The 21,247-nt window shown below is 47.4% G+C and overlaps 1 protein-coding gene across 12 annotated transcripts in view; it reads left to right on the forward strand.

Moving 5' to 3' along the window:
- The window catches only part of MAP2 (microtubule associated protein 2), a 360,999-nt gene that overhangs the window by 126,424 nt on the left and 213,328 nt on the right, over positions 1–21,247 (forward strand). For 9 of the 12 annotated variants that reach the window (XR_010181865.1, XM_063933121.1, XM_063933126.1 and 6 more), the window contains exon 3: positions 20,906–20,968. The exons of 1 other annotated variant lie outside the window; for it this stretch is intronic. The gene's annotated coding sequence lies outside the window, so the exon portion shown is untranslated. Of the gene's footprint in view, positions 1–18,569; positions 18,718–20,553; positions 20,768–20,905; positions 20,969–21,247 lie in introns of those variants that run through there. 2 more of the 12 variants (XM_063933123.1, XM_063933122.1) reach the window with 2 other exon arrangements.

A 21,247-nucleotide genomic window follows, 5' to 3' on the forward strand; every position in this document is an offset into this window, starting at 1 on the left:
CTCAGCCCTTGCGATCACTTCAGTCTTTTTGGTGCCGGAATTGACGTCAGGCACTTGCCCTGCAAACGCCTGGACAGGCCTGCGTTTTCCCAAATACTCCCAGAAAACGGTCAGTTGACACCCACAAACGCCCTCTTTCTGTCAATCACCTTGCGTTCGGCTGTGCGAATGGAATCGTCCTTCAATCCATCGCCCAGCACCGATCCTCTTTGTACCCGTACGACGCGCCTGCTCATTGCGATACATACGCATGCGCAGTTTTGCCATTTTTTTACCAGATCGCTGCGCTGTGAAAATCGGCAGCGAGCGATCAACTCGGAATGACCCCCTATATTCAGTGTCCATCCCTACATTCTCAGGCCCCATAAAAGTAGCCCTGGGCCTCAGCGATAGTGTTCCATTCCTGATTTCCAGTGTTCTAGGAAGTGTTTTATGTTTAAATGGAAGATCTAGTAAGTACTGCTACGGTTCCCAACCTCAACCTTCAGGTTTTTTAGACAATGGACCTGATTACGATGCGTATGTTATTGCACAGCTGCAGGGACGTGGCTGTGCAATACTGTAAAACTAATTTGGTAATGCTGCAGGAGGCGTCTCTAGGAAAGAGACGCCTCCTGCCAGCCTCTGTGATCCGCGCCCTCAACCATCTGCATAAGCCGAAGACTACTCGGACTGTCTGACGGAATTCCTCTGCGGGTCCAGAAAGTCTGTGTCCGACGTAGAACGGGCTCAGTCGCCACCCCCCAAACGCCACAGTATTTCAGTCATGCTGCGGCTAGGGTGGGACTGTGAGCGATCACGCAGGACTTGCTTAGTAGTTGTGCAGAACGGGTCCTGCGCATTTGCAGTGAACCTGCCATGGGTTTGTTTTGTGGGAGCAGGTGGGTTAAATATTCACCCAGTAAAATATAGAAACTCACCAGTGTATGACTAAAGAAATCCAGAAAACATGACCAGTGGCGCCGTGCCCTGGTAATGGGAGGGGTTGGGGCGTGGTCAATGCAGGGAGGTGTGGCCAGAGCCCCTCCTTCTGAAATATAACACATTTCATTTACTCTGTGGCCGCACGCAGGGCAGGGGTGCGGCGGCGTGGGGGTAGATGAGCGGCTGGTGGGCAGGCGTGGGCGATTGATCACCAGGGACAGGTGTGACTGCTTATGCAGCTGCCTCTCTCTTTAGCAGTCACACCTCTCTCTCCCCGCTTCTAGTGCCGCTGCCTACAACGGGGTAGTGGGGGAAAGGGCAGCGGGGTCAGGCCCGGGTAAAGAGTACCCGCTCTCGGGGCCACTGAACATGACCTGTTGGTGGTACTTGAGGACCCCTGAGATGCTGCTGTAAAGCAGGGAACTATGTAGACTAGTGTTTTATCTATAAGAAGAGGGGAGTGGGTGCTGTCTCTCTACACTCTAATAGGGTCAGTCTTGAAAGCAAATTATATAACAACATTTTTGTGCCAGAAGCCTGGATGGGGAATTCACCATGTCAGCTGGATCTTTGATCAGAGTATGAGCAGCAGAGATTGCCTTGCTAGGAGTCCTATGTGTGGGTAGCTTTGAGGGAACGTTTCATTAATATTTTCTCAGGCTTAACACTTTCGTCTTGCTGATATCCCTACCATTGAGCCGTCAGGTTTCTCCGCAGCCAGTCCCATCACCTTGTGGGTAATTGAAATAGTTAAAAAGTGAAGCAGAATGAAAATAAAAGCGCAGAAAGCCTGAGACTGGGAGACCATGTCTGTGCAGCGTGTGGGTGTTTTACAGACGGAGCCAAGCGTGGCAGGCCGGGGAAGGTTAATCCTTACGTTAAGGCTTTGAAGCCGCCACGGCGGAAATGTTACATTCTCGCCAGGACAAAGGGAAGACCCAGTGCATGATTATCTATACAGACACCTGTGTCTGCAAAGATGAATGAACAAGAGAATCTTGCTCTTAATGGGCTTTTATTATCTTGACTCCCAGCGTTAATCTTTTTACTACCACGTCCTTATTTACTTTGTAAGAGTTTCATTTACTGCAGTGTAGTAGATCTGCTCAGCTTCCAGCACTGCAGCTCCTTCAGATGGGACCGGGGTGGCGGAGCGGGCCACAGGAGCTTTGGCCCTTTTCATGAAGGTGGCATCTAAGGGCCTAATTCAGACCTGATCACAACAGCAAACTTTTTCTCTAATGGGCAATACCATGTTGCAGTGCAGGTGGGGCAGATGTAACATGTGCAGAGAGAGTTAGATTTGGGTGGGGTGTGTTCAAACTGAAATCTAAATTGCAGTGTAAAAATAAAGCAGTCAGTATTTACCCTGCACAGAAATAAAATAACCCACCCAAATCTAACTCTCTCTGCACATGTTATATCTGCCACACCTGCAGTGCACATGGTTTTGCCCATTAGAGGAAGATTTTGCTTTTGCGATCAGGCCTGAATTAGTCCCTAAATCGCTAAGACTCTCCATACCACCTAGTCTTCCCGTTTAAATACCAATCCTTTGTAGAGTACCAGCGAAGAGAACGTACCATCCCAACTTTCCAACCCACAGAGCGCATAGGTCTGCAGGGGTTACGGTGGGACAGAGCCCTGAGATCGGGACTGTCCTGCCGAATTTGGGACAGGTGTGTGAGGTGTGGATCTGGCACTGCGGTAATGATTCTTACACTCGTGTAGTAAGAAATTACATTTGTTGAAGAAATTTTGCTTGAAAAGAGCTCTGAGATGGGTTGTCCAATCTATTGAAAATTCACCCGGGTAGCAGAGCGATGCACCACATCGCTTGGACGAACCGTCGTTAAGGCTTTAGTTATAAGGACACAATCAAGTTCATCCACTTGAAACGCCATTGTCACATTTTCCATTTGAATCGATCTTGATTTGAGTCAAGCGGCGGGCGTTCTGCAAACAGCAGCAGAAGAAGTGAATCTGCACAGAGGCCCTATTTATCAGTTCTTAAGTACTGGATTGAGTACTTAAATCCTCTGTCCCCACTGCAGGTCAAATGACTTGCTCTAAGGTGGCGCTATCTAGTAGGTTCTTTAAAGCACAGGTTCTCAAACTCGGTCCTCAGGACCCCACACGGTGCATGTTTTGCAGGTCTCCTCACAGAATCACAAGTGACATAATTAGCTCCATCTGTGGACCTTTTAAAATGTGTCAGTGAGTAATGAATTCACCTGGGCACCTGCTGGGTTACCTGCAAAACATGCGCTGTGTGGGGTCCTGAGGACCGAGTTTGAGAACCTGTGCTTTAAAGAAAGTGGGAACTTCACCATTCTGCATGACTGTGTTGGCAGATACTTGATACACTCTGTATATTGAATGATATTTTCAATATCTATTTTGCAAAGTCAATTAATATTGATTGTCTATGTACTAAGCCTTGCAGAGCCTTGTACAGTATTATAAGCAATAAAGATACATTTGCATATAAAAGATTCAATACATTGAGGGTCATTCCGACCCGATCGCTCGCTGCAGTTTGTCGCAGCGCAGCGATCGGGTCGGAACTGCGCATGCGCCGGCACATGGCAGCCGTCGTTGCCTAGCGATCGCCTCTGAGGCAGAGGCGGTCGCTGGGCGGGAGGGGGCTGGGGGGAGTTTAGGGGGAGTGGTCCGGCCAACGCAGGCGTGGCCGGACCGTTGAGGGTGCAGGCCGCGGCAGCTGCGTGACGTCACACGCAGCCGCTGCGGGCCGGGGAGCGATGAGTAGCTCCCGGCCAGCACGCTAAAGCTGCGCTGGTCGGGAGCTACTCTTGAAGTGCAAAGGCATCGCCGCTGTGCGATGCCTTGCACTTCTGCGGGGGGGCCGGCACTGACATGCGGGGCGGACTAGCCCTGTGCTGGACGTCCCCCCGCATGTCAGGGAAGATGATCGTAGATGTGCTAAATTTAGCATAGCTACGATCAACTCGAAATGACCCCTATTATACAGTGCAATAAGTATAATAATAATAATAATATTAGTAATATATAAATTATGACTATTTCACGGTTCTTGTTCTCTTAAACTTGTATGTAATATATCTGTTTATTGATTGACAGTGGCCTTTAATCTTCCCATGGGTGATCTGTGCTTTGGAGTTTTCTTATTTACTTACATTTTGTCTTGCAAGCTTCTTTTTTGCCTCAGGCTGTAATGGCCCTTAGGGGTTAATAATCTGTGATTTTATTCACCGGTGTTATCTAATTTACACATTTATTGGTTGGTTGAGATGACTGCTTAAGGCCAGTACACACGGGGAGAGATGTGTGCTGAGCGATCTAGCACGGAACGCTCATCACACATCTCTCCCCCAGCTCAGCACACAGCGAGGGCGGGTGAAATGAGCGACCTGCTAGATTGTGCCTGCATGCAGGCCAATCTAGCACCAGGGATAGTGACGCGCGGGGCCAAGCATCGCTATCGCTGATTACTTAGAATTTAAGCATGGATCCCTCCGTGTGTACCCCCCTTTAGTGCTAGTGTTTTGTGTTGGGAATGATGTGTGTGCAGGTGCTGATATTGCAGAGTTATATATGCATACATCAGCGGAGGATTCACACTATGAACAGTCCAGTTACATAACCAGTGCTGTTTTTGTATTGATAGATAGCAGGTACAGCTGTACTCACTGTTACATGTACACAGGTGATGGAGCATAGCTTGAGCGGAGTGGGGTTTCATACTGTATACTGTAAATGGGTAGCTATGCAGGAATTCTAGAACAGCTTGTGGATTGCAGGCATTGGCGTTCCTGTAATGGGCGCAATGTGTGTGGTGCACGTGGGCCCATGGGTCCCACACTGTACACACACCACCCATATGTTAATACATACCTTTCTGGAGTCCCACATCTGGCACTGCAGCCGCTGCAAAAATCACAGCCAAAATAGCCACCGCGCCAGTAGTGAAATTGGTCTCCAGAACATGGCTGGCGCCATGTTTCCGGATACCTGCGCATCATGTGCAGTAGGCTCCAGCATAGTGCTAGAGACTACTGCACCGTGCAGAGGAGGGGGCCCACCTGGAGATTGAACAGGGGCTCCCTCCTCTGTTAAAATGCCCCTGATTGCAGGTTATTACAGGTCTTTCTGGCAGCCTTCTTGGGATGTGGCATGAAGCCTCCTTGGAGAACAGGAAGACTGGAATCCGCACAGTAGCACACTCCTGTTTCAACATTTTGTTGGTATGTTTTTTTTTAGCAATTAGTAACCAATACATACTTGCCTACATTCTATTTCTCCAGGAAACGCTGCAGGAGTATTCGGGGGGGGGGGGGGGGGGGGGGGGGGTCGGACTGCGACATCGCTAAGCCCCGCCCCCGCATCGGGGAATGCCGCTGGAAGGGGCGGGGCTAAAATTACGCGATTTGCGTCATTTTAACCCCTTCTCCACCCGACGGACCCGCGAATACGGGAGATTTTCTCTCCATCCTGCTTGCATCACTAGGGTGCGAGCAGGATGCGGGAGACCTGCCCACTCTTCCGGGGGTGCGGGGGGCTACCCCCAAAAACGGGAGCCTCCCGCAGCTTCCGGGAGAGTAGGTAAGTATGAACCAATATCGCCATGGAAAATTACAGCAATACATTTTCAGCATGATAAACATAGCCCAGTGATTGCATAAAGCACAACCATTACTGAGTCGCAGTGCATCCTGGGGAATGTAGACCTATAATACCTCTTCTACCTTTTTCGACATGTCTGACTCTACTTATATACACATACTGGATGCTGCCAATGTATTTATGACAGGTTAATTGGTCTTTCATTAATAAAGAATGTAAATTAGCTCCTTGAACGCAGATGGGATGACCAGGCATAGTCTAAACCAGCAGTATTCATCATGCGGTCCCCAGCTGCTGTGGAACCACACATCCCAGCATTCCCTAATAGCAAAACTGTGGTAAGGAATGCTGGGATGTGTAGTTCCACTGCAGATGGAGGGCAGCAAGTTGAAGGGTTTTTAAATAATGTAATTTGAATATTTGACACAAAAACCGTTAGTCATACCAAAAACAAAAAAAGGAAAATTCATAACTCAATCTCCCATGCCATTTCATCCCCACCATGCCATTTCATCCCCACCATGCCATTCCATCCCCACCATGCCATTCCATCCCCACCATTCCACTACATCACTACCATGCCATTTCATTGCCACCAAACCATTTCATCCCCACCATGCCATTCCATCCCCACCATGCCATTCCATCCCCACCATGCCATTCCATTGCCACCATGTCATTTCATTGCTACCAAACCATTCCATCCCCACCATGCCATCCCGTCACCACCATGCCATGCCATTTCATTCCCACCATGCCATTCCATCACTACCATGCCATTTCATTGCCTCCATGCCATTCCATCACCACCATGCCATCCCATCACTACCATGCCATTCCATTGCCACCATGCCATTCCATCGCCACCAGGCCATTCCATTGCCACCATTCTATCGCCACCATGCCATTCCATTGCCACCATGCCATTCCATTTCATTGCCGCCATTCCATTGCCATCATGCCATGCCATTCCATTGCCACCATGCCATTCCAACGTCACCATGCCATTCCATTGCTGCCATGCCATTCCATTCCCACCATGCCATTCCATCACCACCATGCCATCCCATCACTACCATGCCATTCCATTGCCACCATGCCATTGCACCCGCTTCATGCTCAACCTTTAAAATACTGAGCTAATAATGTTACCACCACCCAGCAGAAACTATTTACCTGGCATCTCTATTATGGATATATTTATTAATTCTCGTGTTCTAGACCTGATTATTATAATTCTGATTGCCGCTAATCACGGCAATGAGATATTATTGTTCGCTGGCATGCATCAACAGTCACATTTGGAACCCGTCCCTAAGATGTGTTAAAGGTAAAGTAATGCGATCACTTCTTCTTTCAGACCCTGCGGCGCTACTGCACATGCGCGGTCTACTGACTGCCATTGCCGAGGAGGAATCCTACAGACCTCTCTCCCAGTAAATGTCGCTGAGTGTGGTCTAGAGGTTACATGGGTAATGTCATTTAAAGATGGCGTTAGATCTTGGGACCTTGTTTTGGAATGCTTCTCATGCTGGGGCTTGGTAAATTCAGCAATAAATCAGCCCCTAATGAAAGCTGTAGGGATTAGCATATTTGCCTTATCAGAAGGCTCCCTAGCTGGTAAGCAGGCTCACATTAGTGAGCTGTGACTGCAATAAAGAGGCCAAGCAGCACTGCTGTATACTGTGACTAGTATGTCAGACCGCCAGCAATATCCCCGACCCCCATTCACTGAATAGGAAGAGCCCACGCTTGGAGAGGACATCATCTCCAAGCACCGCCTCCGAACGTGACGCGGTGACGTCATTGACCCAAAATAAGCCTAGTTGGGGCTGCCAGTCTGAAAGTGGTCTCAGCTTGGTTACACCCGGGATGTACCCGTGTACATAGTGACCCGGCATTAGCAGTCTGTAAAGGCTGTAACCTGGAGGTAGCGCTGCTGTCTACACTGCTTGCGTGCCATTCTGGGACTGAGGCTGTGCGGTCCGGAAGCATTGATTCAAGGAAAACTGGCATTTTATACTTAAGAAGCAAAGAAGAATAGTATGATGCTAATACATAGTAACATAGTAACATAGTAACTAAGGTTAATAAAAGACAATTCAACCTATTTGTGGTCTCCTATGCAGTCCTAATATAGGACTAGTTATTTTGATGTTAGGACTAGTTATAGTAACTATAATGCGTGCCTACGCACCATAACCCTGAATATCTTTATCCAATAGGAATTTATTTAACCCATTCTTAAAGGTGTTGACTGAGTCCGCAGTTACTACTCTCTCAGGCAGGGAATTCCAAACACGTATTGTCCTTGCTGTGAAAAAATCTTTTCGCCTCGAAGTGCGGAAACTCCTCTCCTCTAACCTAAGCGAGTGACCACGTGTCCTCTGTGCTTATCTTATAGAAAACAGGTCCCTCCCAAGCTCTGTGTATTGACCCCTTATATATTTGTAGATGTTGATCATGTCCCCTCTTAGTCTCCTCTTTTCCAATGTAAACATGCCTAGCCTTGCAAGCCTTTCCTCGTATTCCAGCGTCTCCATGCCCTTGATTAGTTTGGTCGCCCGCCTCTGAACCTACATATCTACCACAAGTGCATTAATTACTATTAGTGGCAGAACTACCAGCAGTGCAGCCAGTGCGGATTCATCAGCAGTACTAATGGGTCAGTCTGAAACATTATACAGTGCTGCGCTGCGGCTGGCCGCAAGTCGGAAAAAAAGAGGAGGTGGTCTGGCCGATGGAGACGAGGAGGACTCCTCCCCTCCCTGTCCGTCTTCTCCTATCACCCTTCTCATGTCACTCTGAGCAGCATGACGGAGCACTGGTGGTGGTGTGGGCATATTATGCTGACCCAATGCTTGCTGATTGGCTGGCGTCTACGTTGTGTTTGGAGTGGCTATAATCACACTGTGCGCCTACATGCCACAGTTGCCATTCGTCCATCTTCTCTCCCTGCCATGAACAACTTCAGGTCAATGTAGCGGGTCATGTCTAGAGATGAGCGCCGGAAATTTTTCGGGTTTTGTGTTTTGGTTTTGGGTTCGGTTCCGCGGCCGTGTTTTGGGTTCGACCGCGTTTTGGCAAAACCTCACCGAATTTTTTTTGTCGGATTCGGGTGTGTTTTGGATTCGGGTGTTTTTTTCCAAAAAACCTAAAAAACAGCTTAAATCATAGAATTTGGCGGTCATTTTGATCCCAAAGTATTATTAACCTCAAAAACCATAATTTCCACTCATTTTCAGTCTATTCTGAATACCTCACACCTCACAATATTATTTTTAGTCCTAAAATTTGCACCGAGGTCGCTGTGTGAGTAAGATAAGCGACCCTAGTGGCCGACACAAACACCGGGCCCATCTAGGAGTGGCACTGCAGTGTCACGCAGGATGGCCCTTCCAAAAAACCCTCCCCAAACAGCACATGACGCAAAGAAAAAAAGAGGCGCAATGAGGTAGCTGTGTGAGTAAGATTAGCGACCCTAGTGGCCGACACAAACACCGGGCCCATCTAGGAGTGGCACTGCAGTGTCACGCAGGATGTCCCTTCCAAAAAACCCTCCCCAAACAGCACATGACGCAAAGAAAAAAAGAGGCGCAATGAGGTAGCTGTGTGAGTAAGATAAGCGACCCTAGTGGCCGACACAAACACCGGGCCCATCTAGGAGTGTCACTGCAGTGTCACGCAGGATGTCCCTTCCAAAAAACCCTCCCCAAACAGCACATGACGCAAAGAAAAAAAGAGGCGCAATGAGGTAGCTGTGTGAGTAAGATAAGCGACCCTAGTGGCCGACACAAACACCGGGCCCATCTCGGAGTGGCACTGCAGTGTCACGCAGGATGTCCCTTCCAAAAAACCCTCCCCAAACAGCACATGACGCAAAGAAAAAGAAAAGAAAAAAGAGGTGCAAGATGGAATTGTCCTTGGGCCCTCCCACCCACCCTTATGTTGTATAAACAAAACAGGACATGCACACTTTAACCAACCCATCATTTCAGTGACAGGGTCTGCCACACGACTGTGACTGATATGACGGGTTGGTTTGGACCCCCCCCAAAAAAGAAGCAATTAATCTCTCCTTGCACAAACTGGCTCTACAGAGGCAAGATGTCCACCTCATCATCACCCTCCGATATATCACCGTGTACATCCCCCTCCTCACAGATTATCAATTCGTCCCCACTGGAATCCACCATCTCAGCTCCCTGTGTACTTTGTGGAGGCAATTGCTGCTGGTCAATGTCTCCGCGGAGGAATTGATTATAATTCATTTTAATGAACATCATCTTCTCCACATTTTCTGGATGTAACCTCGTACGCCGATTGCTGACAAGGTGAGCGGCGGCACTAAACACTCTTTCGGAGTACACACTTGTGGGAGGGCAACTTAGGTAGAATAAAGCCAGTTTGTGCAAGGGCCTCCAAATTGCCTCTTTTTCCTGCCAGTATAAGTACGGACTGTGTGACGTGCCTACTTGGATGCGGTCACTCATATAATCCTCCACCATTCTATCAATGTTGAGAGAATCATATGCAGTGACAGTAGACGACATGTCCGTAATCGTTGTCAGGTCCTTCAGTCCGGACCAGATGTCAGCATCAGCAGTCGCTCCAGACTGCCCTGCATCACCGCCAGCGGGTGGGCTCGGAATTCTGAGCCTTTTCCTCGCACCCCCAGTTGCGGGAGAATGTGAAGGAGGAGATGTTGACAGGTCGCGTTCCGCTTGACTTGACAATTTTGTCACCAGCAGGTCTTTCAACCCCAGCAGACTTGTGTCTGCCGGAAAGAGAGATCCAAGGTAGGCTTTAAATCTAGGATCGAGCACGGTGGCCAAAATGTAGTGCTCTGATTTCAACAGATTGACCACCCGTGAATCCTTGTTAAGCGAATTAAGGGCTCCATCCACAAGTCCCACATGCCTAGCGGAATCGCTCCGTGTTAGCTCCTCCTTCAATGTCTCCAGCTTCTTCTGCAAAAGCCTGATGAGGGGAATGACCTGACTCAGGCTGGCAGTGTCTGAACTGACTTCACGTGTGGCAAGTTCAAAGGGCATCAGAACCTTGCACAACGTTGAAATCATTCTCCACTGCGCTTGAGACAGGTGCATTCCACCTACTATATCGTGCTCAATTGTATAGGCTTGAATGGCCTTTTGCTGCTCCTCCAACCTCTGAAGCATATAGAGGGTTGAATTCCACCTCGTTACCACTTCTTGCTTCAGATGATGGCAGGGCAGGTTCAGTAGTTTTTGGTGGTGCTCCAGTCTTCTGTACGTGGTGCCTGTACGCCGAAAGTGTCCCGCAATTCTTCTGGCCACCGACAGCATCTCTTGCACGCCCCTGTCGTTTTTTAAAAAATTCTGCACCACCAAATTCAAGGTATGTGCAAAACATGGTACGTGCTGGAATTTGCCCATATTTAATGCACACACAATATTGCTGGCGTTGTCCGATGCCACAAATCCACAGGAGAGTCCAATTGGGGTAAGCCATTCCGCGATGATCTTCCTCAGTTGCCGTAAGAGGTTTTCAGCTGTGTGCGTATTCTGGAAAGCGGTGATACAAAGCGTAGCCTGCCTAGGAAAGAGTTGGCGTTTGCGAGATGCTGCTACTGGTGCCGCCGCTGCTGTTCTTGCGGCGGGAGTCCATACATCTACCCAGTGGGCTGTCACAGTCATATAGTCCTGACCCTGCCCTGCTCCACTTGTCCACATGTCCGTGGTTAAGTGGACATTGGGTACAACTGCATTTTTTAGGACACTGGTGAGTCTTTTTCTGACGTCCGTGTACATTCTCGGTATCGCCTGCCTAGAGAAGTGGAACCTAGATGGTATTTGGTAACGGGGGCACACTGCCTCAATAAATTGTCTAGTTCCCTGTGAACTAACGGCGGATACCGGACGCACGTCTAACACCAACATAGTTGTCAAGGCCTCAGTTATCCGCTTTGCAGCAGGATGACTGCTGTGATATTTCATCTTCCTCGCAAAGGACTGTTGAACAGTCAATTGCTTACTGGAAGTAGTACAAGTGGGCTTACGACTTCCCCTCTGGGATGACCATCGACTCCCAGCAGCAACAACAGCAGCGCCAGCAGCAGTAGGCGTTACACGCAAGGATGCATCGGAGGAATCCCAGGCAGGAGAGGACTCGTCAGAATTGCCAGTGACATTGCCTGCAGGACTATTGGCATTCCTGGGGAAGGAGGAAATTGACACTGAGGGAGTTGGTGGGGTGGTTTGCGTGAGCTTGGTTACAAGAGGAAGGGATTTACTGGTCAGTGGACTGCTTCCGCTGTCACCCAAAGTTTTTGAACTTGTCACTGACTTATTATGAATGCGCTGCAGGTGACGTATAAGGGAGGATGTTCCGAGGTGGTTAACGTCCTTACCCCTACTTATTACAGCTTGACAAAGGGAACACACGGCTTGACACCTGTTGTCCGCATTTCTGGTGAAATACTTCCACACCGAAGAGCTGATTTTTTTGGTATTTTCACCAGGCATGTCAACGGCCATATTCCTACCACGGACAACAGGTGTCTCCCCGGGTGCCTGACTTAAACAAACCACCTCACCATCAGAATCCTCCTGGTCAATTTCCTCCCCAGCGCCAGCAACACCCATATCCTCCTCATCCTGGTGTACTTCAACACTGACATCTTCAATCTGACTATCAGGAACTGGACTGCGGGTGCTCCTTCCATCACTTGCAGGGGGCGTGCAAATGGTGGAAGGTGCATGCTCTTCACGTCCAGTGTTGGGAAGGTCAGGCATCGCAACCGACACAATTGGAGTCGGACTCTCCTTGTGGATTTGGGATTTCGAAGAACGCACAGTTCTTTGCGGTGCTACTGCTTTTGCCAGCTTTAGTCTTTTCATTTTTCTAGCGAGAGGCTGAGTGCTTCCATCCTCATGTGAAGCTGAACCACTAGCCATGAACATAGGCCAGGGCCTCAGCCGTTCCTTGCCACTCCGTGTGGTAAATGGCATATTGGCAAGTTTACGCTTCTCCTCCGACAATTTTATTTTAGGTTTTGGAGTCCTTTTTTTACTGATATTTGGTGTTTTGGATTTGACATGCTCTGTACTATGACATTGGGCATCGGCCTTGGCAGACGACGTTGCTGGCATTTCATCGTCTCGGCCATGACTAGTGGCAGCAGCTTCAGCACGAGGTGGAAGTGGATCTTGATCTTTCCCTAATTTTGGAACCTCAACATTTTTGTTCTCCATATTTTAATAGGCACAACTAAAAGGCACCTCAGGTAAACAATGGAGATGGATGGATTGGATACTAGTATACAATTATGGACGGGCTGCCGAGTGCCGACACAGAGGTAGCCACAGCCGTGAACTACCGCACTGTACTGTGTCTGCTGCTAATATATAGACTGGTTGATAAAGAGATAGTATACTCGTAACTAGTATGTATGTATAAAGAAAGAAAAAAAAACCACGGTTAGGTGGTATATACAATTATGGACGGGCTGCCGAGTGCCGACACAGAGGTAGCCACAGCCGTGAACTACCGCACTGTACTGTGTCTGCTGCTAATATATAGACTGGTTGATAAAGAGATAGTATACTCGTAACTAGTATGTATGTATAAAGAAAGAAAAAAAAACCACGGTTAGGTGGTATATACAATTATGGACGGGCTGCCGAGTGCCGACACAGAGGTAGCCACAGCCGTGAACTACCGCACTGTACTGTGTCTGCTGCTAATATATAGACTGGTTGATAAAGAGATAGTATACTCGTAACTAGTATGTATGTATAAAGAAAGAAAAAAAAACCACGGTTAGGTGGTATATACAATTATGGACGGGCTGCCGAGTGCCGACACAGAGGTAGCCACAGCCGTGAACTACCGCACTGTACTGTGTCTGCTGCTAATATATAGACTGGTTGATAAAGAGATAGTATACTCGTAACTAGTATGTATGTATAAAGAAAGAAAAAAAAACCACGGTTAGGTGGTATATACAATTATGGACGGGCTGCCGAGTGCCGACACAGAGGTAGCCACAGCCGTGAACTACCGCACTGTACTGTGTCTGCTGCTAATATATAGACTGGTTGATAAAGAGATAGTATACTCGTAACTAGTATGTATGTATAAAGAAAGAAAAAAAAACCACGGTTAGGTGGTATATACAATTATGGACGGGCTGCCGAGTGCCGACACAGAGGTAGCCACAGCCGTGAACTACCGCACTGTACTGTGTCTGCTGCTAATATAGACTGGTTGATAAAGAGATAGTATACTCGTAACTAGTATGTATGTATAAAGAAAGAAAAAAAAACCACGGTTAGGTGGTATATACAATTATGGACGGGCTGCCGAGTGCCGACACAGAGGTAGCCACAGCCGTGAACTACCGCACTGTACTGTGTCTGCTGCTAATATATAGACTGGTTGATAAAGAGATAGTATACTCGTAACTAGTATGTATGTATAAAGAAAGAAAAAAAAACCACGGTTAGGTGGTATATACAATTATGGACGGGCTGCCGAGTGCCGACACAGAGGTAGCCACAGCCGTGAACTACCGCACTGTACTGTGTCTGCTGCTAATATAGACTGGTTGATAAAGAGATAGTATACTCGTAACTAGTATGACTATAAAGAAAGAAAAAAAAACCACGGTTAGGTGGTATATACAATTATGGACGGGCTGCCGAGTGCCGACACAGAGGTAGCCACAGCCGTGAACTACCGCACTGTACTGTGTCTGCTGCTAATATATAGACTGGTTGATAAAGAGATAGTATACTCGTAACTAGTATGTATGTATAAAGAAAGAAAAAAAAACCACGGTTAGGTGGTATATACAATTATGGACGGGCTGCCGAGTGCCGACACAGAGGTAGCCACAGCCGTGAACTACCGCACTGTACTGTGTCTGCTGCTAATATATAGACTGGTTGATAAAGAGATAGTATACTCGTAACTAGTATGTATGTATAAAGAAAGAAAAAAAAACCACGGTTAGGTGGTATATACAATTATGGACGGGCTGCCGAGTGCCGACACAGAGGTAGCCACAGCCGTGAACTACCGCACTGTACTGTGTCTGCTGCTAATATAGACTGGTTGATAAAGAGATAGTATACTCGTAACTAGTATGACTATAAAGAAAGAAAAAAAAACCACGGTTAGGTGGTATATACAATTATGGACGGGCTGCCGAGTGCCGACACAGAGGTAGCCACAGCCGTGAACTACCGCACTGTACTGTGTCTGCTGCTAATATATAGACTGGTTGATAAAGAGATAGTATACTCGTAACTAGTATGTATGTATAAAGAAAGAAAAAAAAACCACGGTTAGGTGGTATATACAATTATGGACGGGCTGCCGAGTGCCGACACAGAGGTAGCCACAGCCGTGAACTACCGCACTGTACTGTGTCTGCTGCTAATATAGACTGGTTGATAAAGAGATAGTATACTCGTAACTAGTATGACTATAAAGAAAGAAAAAAAAACCACGGTTAGGTGGTATATACAATTATGGACGGGCTGCCGAGTGCCGACACAGAGGTAGCCACAGCCGTGAACTACCGCACTGTACTGTGTCTGCTGCTAATATATAGACTGGTTGATAAAGAGATAGTATACTCGTAACTAGTATGTATGTATAAAGAAAGAAAAAAAAACCACGGTTAGGTGGTATATACAATTATGGACGGGCTGCCGAGTGCCGACACAGAGGTAGCCACAGCCGTGAACTACCGCACTGTACTGTGTCTGCTGCTAATATAGACTGGTTGATAAAGAGATAGTATACTCGTAACTAGTATGACTATAAAGAAAGAAAAAAAAACCACGGTTAGGTGGTATATACAATTATGGACGGGCTGCCGAGTGCCGACACAGAGGTAGCCACAGCCGTGAACTACCGCACTGTACTGTGTCTGCTGCTAATATAGACTGGTTGATAAAGAGATAGTATACTACTAATATTATATATACTGGTGGTCAGGTCACTGGTCACTAGTCACACTGGCAGTGGCACTCCTGCAGCAAAAGTGTGCACTGTTTAATTTTAATATAATATTATGTACTCCTGGCTCCTGCTATAACCTATAACTGGCACTGCAGTGCTCCCCAGTCTCCCCCACAATTATAAGCTGTGTGAGCTGAGCACAGTCAGATATATATATATACATTGATGCAGCACACTGGGCTGAGCAGTGCACACAGATATGGTATGTGACTGAGTCACTGTGTGTATCGTTTTTTTCAGGCAGAGAACGGATATATTAAATAAAACAAACAACTGCACTGTCTGGTGGTCACTGTGGTCGTCAGTCACTAAACTCTGCACTCTCTTCTACAGTATCACAGCCTCAGGTCAATCTCTCTCTCTCTCTCTCAACCCTAATCTAAATGGAGAGGACGCCAGCCACGTCCTCTCCCTATCAATCTCAATGCACGTGTGAAAATGGCGGCGACGCGCGGCTCCTTATATAGAATCCGAGTCTCGCGATAGAATCCGAGTCTCGCGAGAATCCGACAGCGTCATGATGACGTTCGGGCGCGCTCGGGTTAACCGAGCAAGGCGGGAAGATCCGAGTCGCTCGGACCCGTGAAAAAAAACATGAAGTTCGGGCGGGTTCGGATTCAGAGAAACCGAACCCGCTCATCTCTAGTCATGTCCACAGCATCCATCCATCAGGGAAGAGAAGCCTAGCGCAATCATGAGCAGATCATCAGGCTGCTTTTGGGGAAAGTGCTGTAGGTGTCTGCCTGCATGGTAAAGTCAGTCATGTGACTGTGTATATCCTATTACTTCTGCTCTCCTACTGTCAGTATTATGTATTAGTAGTATACCTTGTAATTTATATTTCTGCACCTGATTTCAACTATTACAATATTGTTGTTTTTCTTTTTAACTACAATTGTAATAATACACCTAAATATATATCAATAAATAACATTATATCCCCTATTCAGACATAACATATACATAGAGAGCGCTGATTTTTTTTTACTGTATAGGATGTTGGTTACCTCCACACTTAGCAGCACCACAAACCAGAAATCGCAGCGCCTGTAGCGCATGTGCACGCTTGGCTAACTGATTATACAGCTGCAGATATACTACAGACAGCAACATTTGTGGCTATAGAGCACCCTGATAGGTAATTTTTAAATCACGCGCCTGTGTCTACAAATGGAGTCCAATGGAGTCCTTTACGAGACCGCTGTAACAGTGGGAGCTGGCAATAAAACCTGTCATGGCTCAAATCAGGATAGAAGGGTCCCTGTTGGTTACTACAGAACCTTTCAGTAGACCGATCCTGCAACAACCTATTATAACCCAGAGGAAGATCAAGGGTATGTACCCAGGAATCTTTATAATCAGTTCAATACTTTTTCCTAGCAGTGACCAATACAATTAACATCCCTCCCCCACCTTCACGCCACCCACTGTCTGTTTCATAACATCTGTTCTGGCTGTGTATGTCTTTTTCGTTGCACAGTATGTTACATCCATTAGTACAGTACTGGGTACTGTACAGTATGACATAATGTCAATAAGGGGCAGTACTATGTAACAGTAATGTGAATTGTTAACACTACTGTGAGGTCTGAGTTGTGGGCACTCCAGTGTGGCATAACATGAACTGTGGGCACTACAGTGTGGTATAGTGTGAATAAGGGGCACTATTGTGTGGCTTAATGTGAATAATAGGCACTACTTTAGCATAATGTACGTGAGTGGCACTACTGTGTGGCATATGGTGAATTGTGGGCACTACTGTGGTAAAATGTGAATAACTGGAACTACTGTGTGGAATAACATGAATTGTGAGCACTATTGTGGGTGTAATGTGAATAAGGGGCACTAATGTGTGGCGGCGTAATGTGAATAAGGAGCACTACTATGTGGAGTAAAGTGAATTGTGGGCATTATATTACAGTACATACACGGTCGTGTCACATTATTATGACCACCTCCTACATTTGACGTTGGCAGTGCATAGCCCATGAAGTACGTCACATGTCGTGCGCTGGTTCGGTGGGTATATAAGGTGTGCAATAGGCCGTCTGCACACATATCACTCTTTGCTGTCATGCGTAAAAGGGGCGATTCCTCCTCCTACACCCCGTCCCCTAAGAATCCCGACAGTCGGCATGCCGACTAGCAGGGACTATTCCCACCGCAGGTCGCCACCGAGCTCCCAAGAAGCTTGTTGCGCTCGCCCCTCCCCCCGCCGGCATGCCGCTGTGTGTTAGAGGGAGGGGGCCATGTTTGCAGGGAGGCCCGAAGCATATTGTTGCACCTGGGCCTACCAGACACTAGTTCCGCCACTGATTACTGTGTACACTTTATATGCAGTGTCTGCTATGCGCATAATAAGAACATTTTAAAGCTGCCTTTTACATTTAAATGCACCCAAAAATAAATAAATATTGCTACAAATTCAAGAGCTTCATATTTGTTGATACCAAGAGTCCTCCAGGACTAATCAGATTTCTATCATGAGAGTTTTGTGCAATAAACCTTTTGGAACATAACCATTAACCAGCACTTTATCTATCTACTTGCAAAACTAAAGCCTCTGTTGCTGTGTGCTTTGGAGTCCGCTAAACATACCGTATATTTTATATGATTGAACTTTTCTAAGTATTTTGACCTTTTAGTAGTTCCTGTTGTTTATATTGTATGTTATGTGAAATAATAAAGGCTTGATATAATTCAGTTATATAATTGATGTTAATTTTTGCTCTTTGTATACTTTCGGCTTTCGCCAAGAGTTTACCCTACTATCAGCCGCGGTAAATCAGCCCCGACGCCGGCACTTATCGGGGATTTTTTTTTCAGGACCCGCTGTGGTCCCCCAAACAATTCCCCAATAAGTCACCTGTTTTCGTGTCCGCGATTGCAAAAACACGTACGTCCAGGAACTTATCTTGGATCCTATGTGTTTTTGTCTGAAAATGGGTCAGTTTTCCGGCAAAAAAAGAATGGGTTTCAGTTGAAAAATCGGGCAAAAAAATCATTGTAAATCCCGTTTTTTCCAGGCATGATAGAATTCCCCCCCTAAATGCTGGACATTGGGATCTATTTACTAAGCCTTGGAGAGAGTTAAAGTGGACGGAAATAAAGTACCAACCAGTGATAAGTGATAAATTGCACGGTGATTTAAGTACCAACCAACCAGCTCCTACAGTAAGTGTCATTTTTCAAACACAGGGCGGGATTTCAAACACAAAGGGAAAATGCAGTAAAACCCCCATTTTCAGGGGTTTTACCACATTTTCATATGTAGTAAGACCCAGCCGGTGGGTTTTCGCCCCTAAGGATATTAGATGGCGATACCCTATAGAAGCCTATGGGCTTCTTACTGCCAGCCGCGCATAGCGCCGCCTCCACCGCCCCGTGCCGCTCATGCCTCCACCCTGGCATACCTGTGTGCAGACAGCCCTGGTCCTGGTATTTTAGCTGTGCAAGTGTGCGATCGCATGTGTAGCAGAGCTGTACAAACAGATTTTGTGCAGTCTCTGCGCAGCCCAGGACTTACTCAGCCGCTGCGATCACTTCAGCTTGTCCGGGACCGGAATTTACGTCAGGAACCCTCCCTGCAAACGCATGGATATGCTTGCGTTTTTCCAAACACTCCCTGAAAACGGTCAGTTGCCACCCAAAGACGCCCTCTTCCTGTCAATCTCCATGCGATCGCCCGTGCAAATGGATCCGTCGCACAAACCCATCGCTGAGCCACGATCTGCTTTGTAGCTCTGCAACGTGTCTGTGCATTGCGGTGCATACGCATGCGCAGTTTGTGTCTGATCGCCCGCTGTGTGAAAACACACAGCAGCGATCAGGTCTGAATCGGCCCCTCTATTTGGGAGGAGGATTGCAGGTACAACCAAATTGGCATTTCAGCACACACAGGTATTCAGTTAGCAACTGCCGCTCTGGAACAATACATTTATTGCCCCGTCCGTGAATCCCCAAAGTTGGACTGAACCCTGCAGCTCTATGATCGGGTTCGCGCATGGGAAAAACAAATTGATTCTGCAATATATGTGGAATTAATGGGTTTCCCGCGCATGAATCCTGATATATCTTTTTTTTAGGTGTGGGAAAAAGGTTATTTCATTGAATAGCCTCTCCCTACACCGCAATTAGCCGCGTGGTAAACCCTGCGACTAATTGAATGCTCCCCATAGTATTAGTGTGTCCGCAAACCACTAGCCCCTACAACCACACCCATTTTTAAAAAACGTGTGTGCGTTGCGCAGAGCGCACCTCTCGTTATGCTTCACCAGTAGCCTAAAGCCTCGCTCCTCGGGGATGTCACCATCTGGTAACGAATCAATAGGCTGCGGGAATATTATCTCAGCCCCAACAAAATAGCCGCCTCCACAAACAGTGTGTGTGGGTGTCTCGTGCCCTTTTACAAACTTGCCGAGCACCATCATGGCTGCGTCGAAGCTTCGTAACTCCATCAGCCCTTTGTGTTGCGGCTGTGTGTGTTGGAGGAGGAGGAGGGACGCTCGGCGCCTCGCTCCTCCTGAGACACGCTGCTGGCTTGATGCAATTAAAATGCCTGTCAGGTAGCTGGTGCCGGAATCCAGTGACAAGCCGCTCTGTGTAGACACCGGGGCAGCTTCATGCTGGAAGGGAACGATGACGCGCCTCTTGTCTGGTCTTCCTTCTAGAAGATTCCAGATCTAGTGGCGAGCTAGCGATTTATTGTACTAGAAGTCTGTCATCGTTTTGTGCATCGATTAACCCATCCTTCCCCGACGGTGGCTCTTTTATTTTATCCCTCAAGATACCTTGCCTTCCAGCTCATTTCCTATTCTTTGTCCCTGCCATCTCTTCCTTCCATCTTAACACCTGCTCGTTTACCCCCCCCCCTCTTTTCTCTCCTGTGCTCTCACTCACCCCCCCTCCCTCTTCCTCCTCCTCCTCCTCACCAAAATATTTCTTTCCTCCACTCTGTAGTCTTCTCTCCCCAGCCCCCTCCTTGCTTCCTCTGTCCCTCACCCCCCTCTCCTCAGTACCAATGCAGGCTTCATAGAGACAAGCTGGTGGCTGACACAGTCCTGGGCAGAGAGCCGGGCGGAGAGTAAGGGAGGGAGTGAATTAAATGTATCTCAGCCTGTGTGTTTCATGGGAGCCCATTAACCAGTTCTGCAAGTACCTCCATCCCTAAGCATCAGCTGAATTATAACAAAGAGCATTATGCTGCAGAGCTAGGGAACAGAAGGTGTGTTAAATCCGCTGCTGCTTGCAGAGCTACACTCCACACAGCGAGCGCGTCTTCCCAGTTCTTTTATACGAAAAAAAATATTTAACGTCTCATCCTTTTGTCGTCCCCCCCCCTTTCTGTGTTTTATTTCTCCAGTTCCTGTCTGATTCTTGCTTTTGTTCCTGCCTCACCGTCCGACTACAGCATCCGGATAAAGAGGTATTTACCATCGCTTTAGATATCTTTTCAGTGTACCGAACGCTATTGTCGCTCCGTAGATAACAGGCAATCGGCGCCGCCACCTCTAGAGCAAGTTGCCAATGAGACGACTGAGAAAGGAATTTGCTGTTAAACACTTTGCAGCTTGAAGGGCCCCTGAACGCGTTGCAAAAATGATAATGAGTGTTGATTCTGCAGGCTTATGTTTTTAACGTGCTTTACTTCCAGAGGGGGTCGCAGCGAGGGCTTAGTAAGACCCATTTTGCGGCGTCTCAGCCC

This window comes from Pseudophryne corroboree, chromosome 7 (genome assembly GCF_028390025.1).
Source record: "Pseudophryne corroboree isolate aPseCor3 chromosome 7, aPseCor3.hap2, whole genome shotgun sequence".
Taxonomy (NCBI): Eukaryota; Metazoa; Chordata; class Amphibia; order Anura; family Myobatrachidae; genus Pseudophryne; species Pseudophryne corroboree.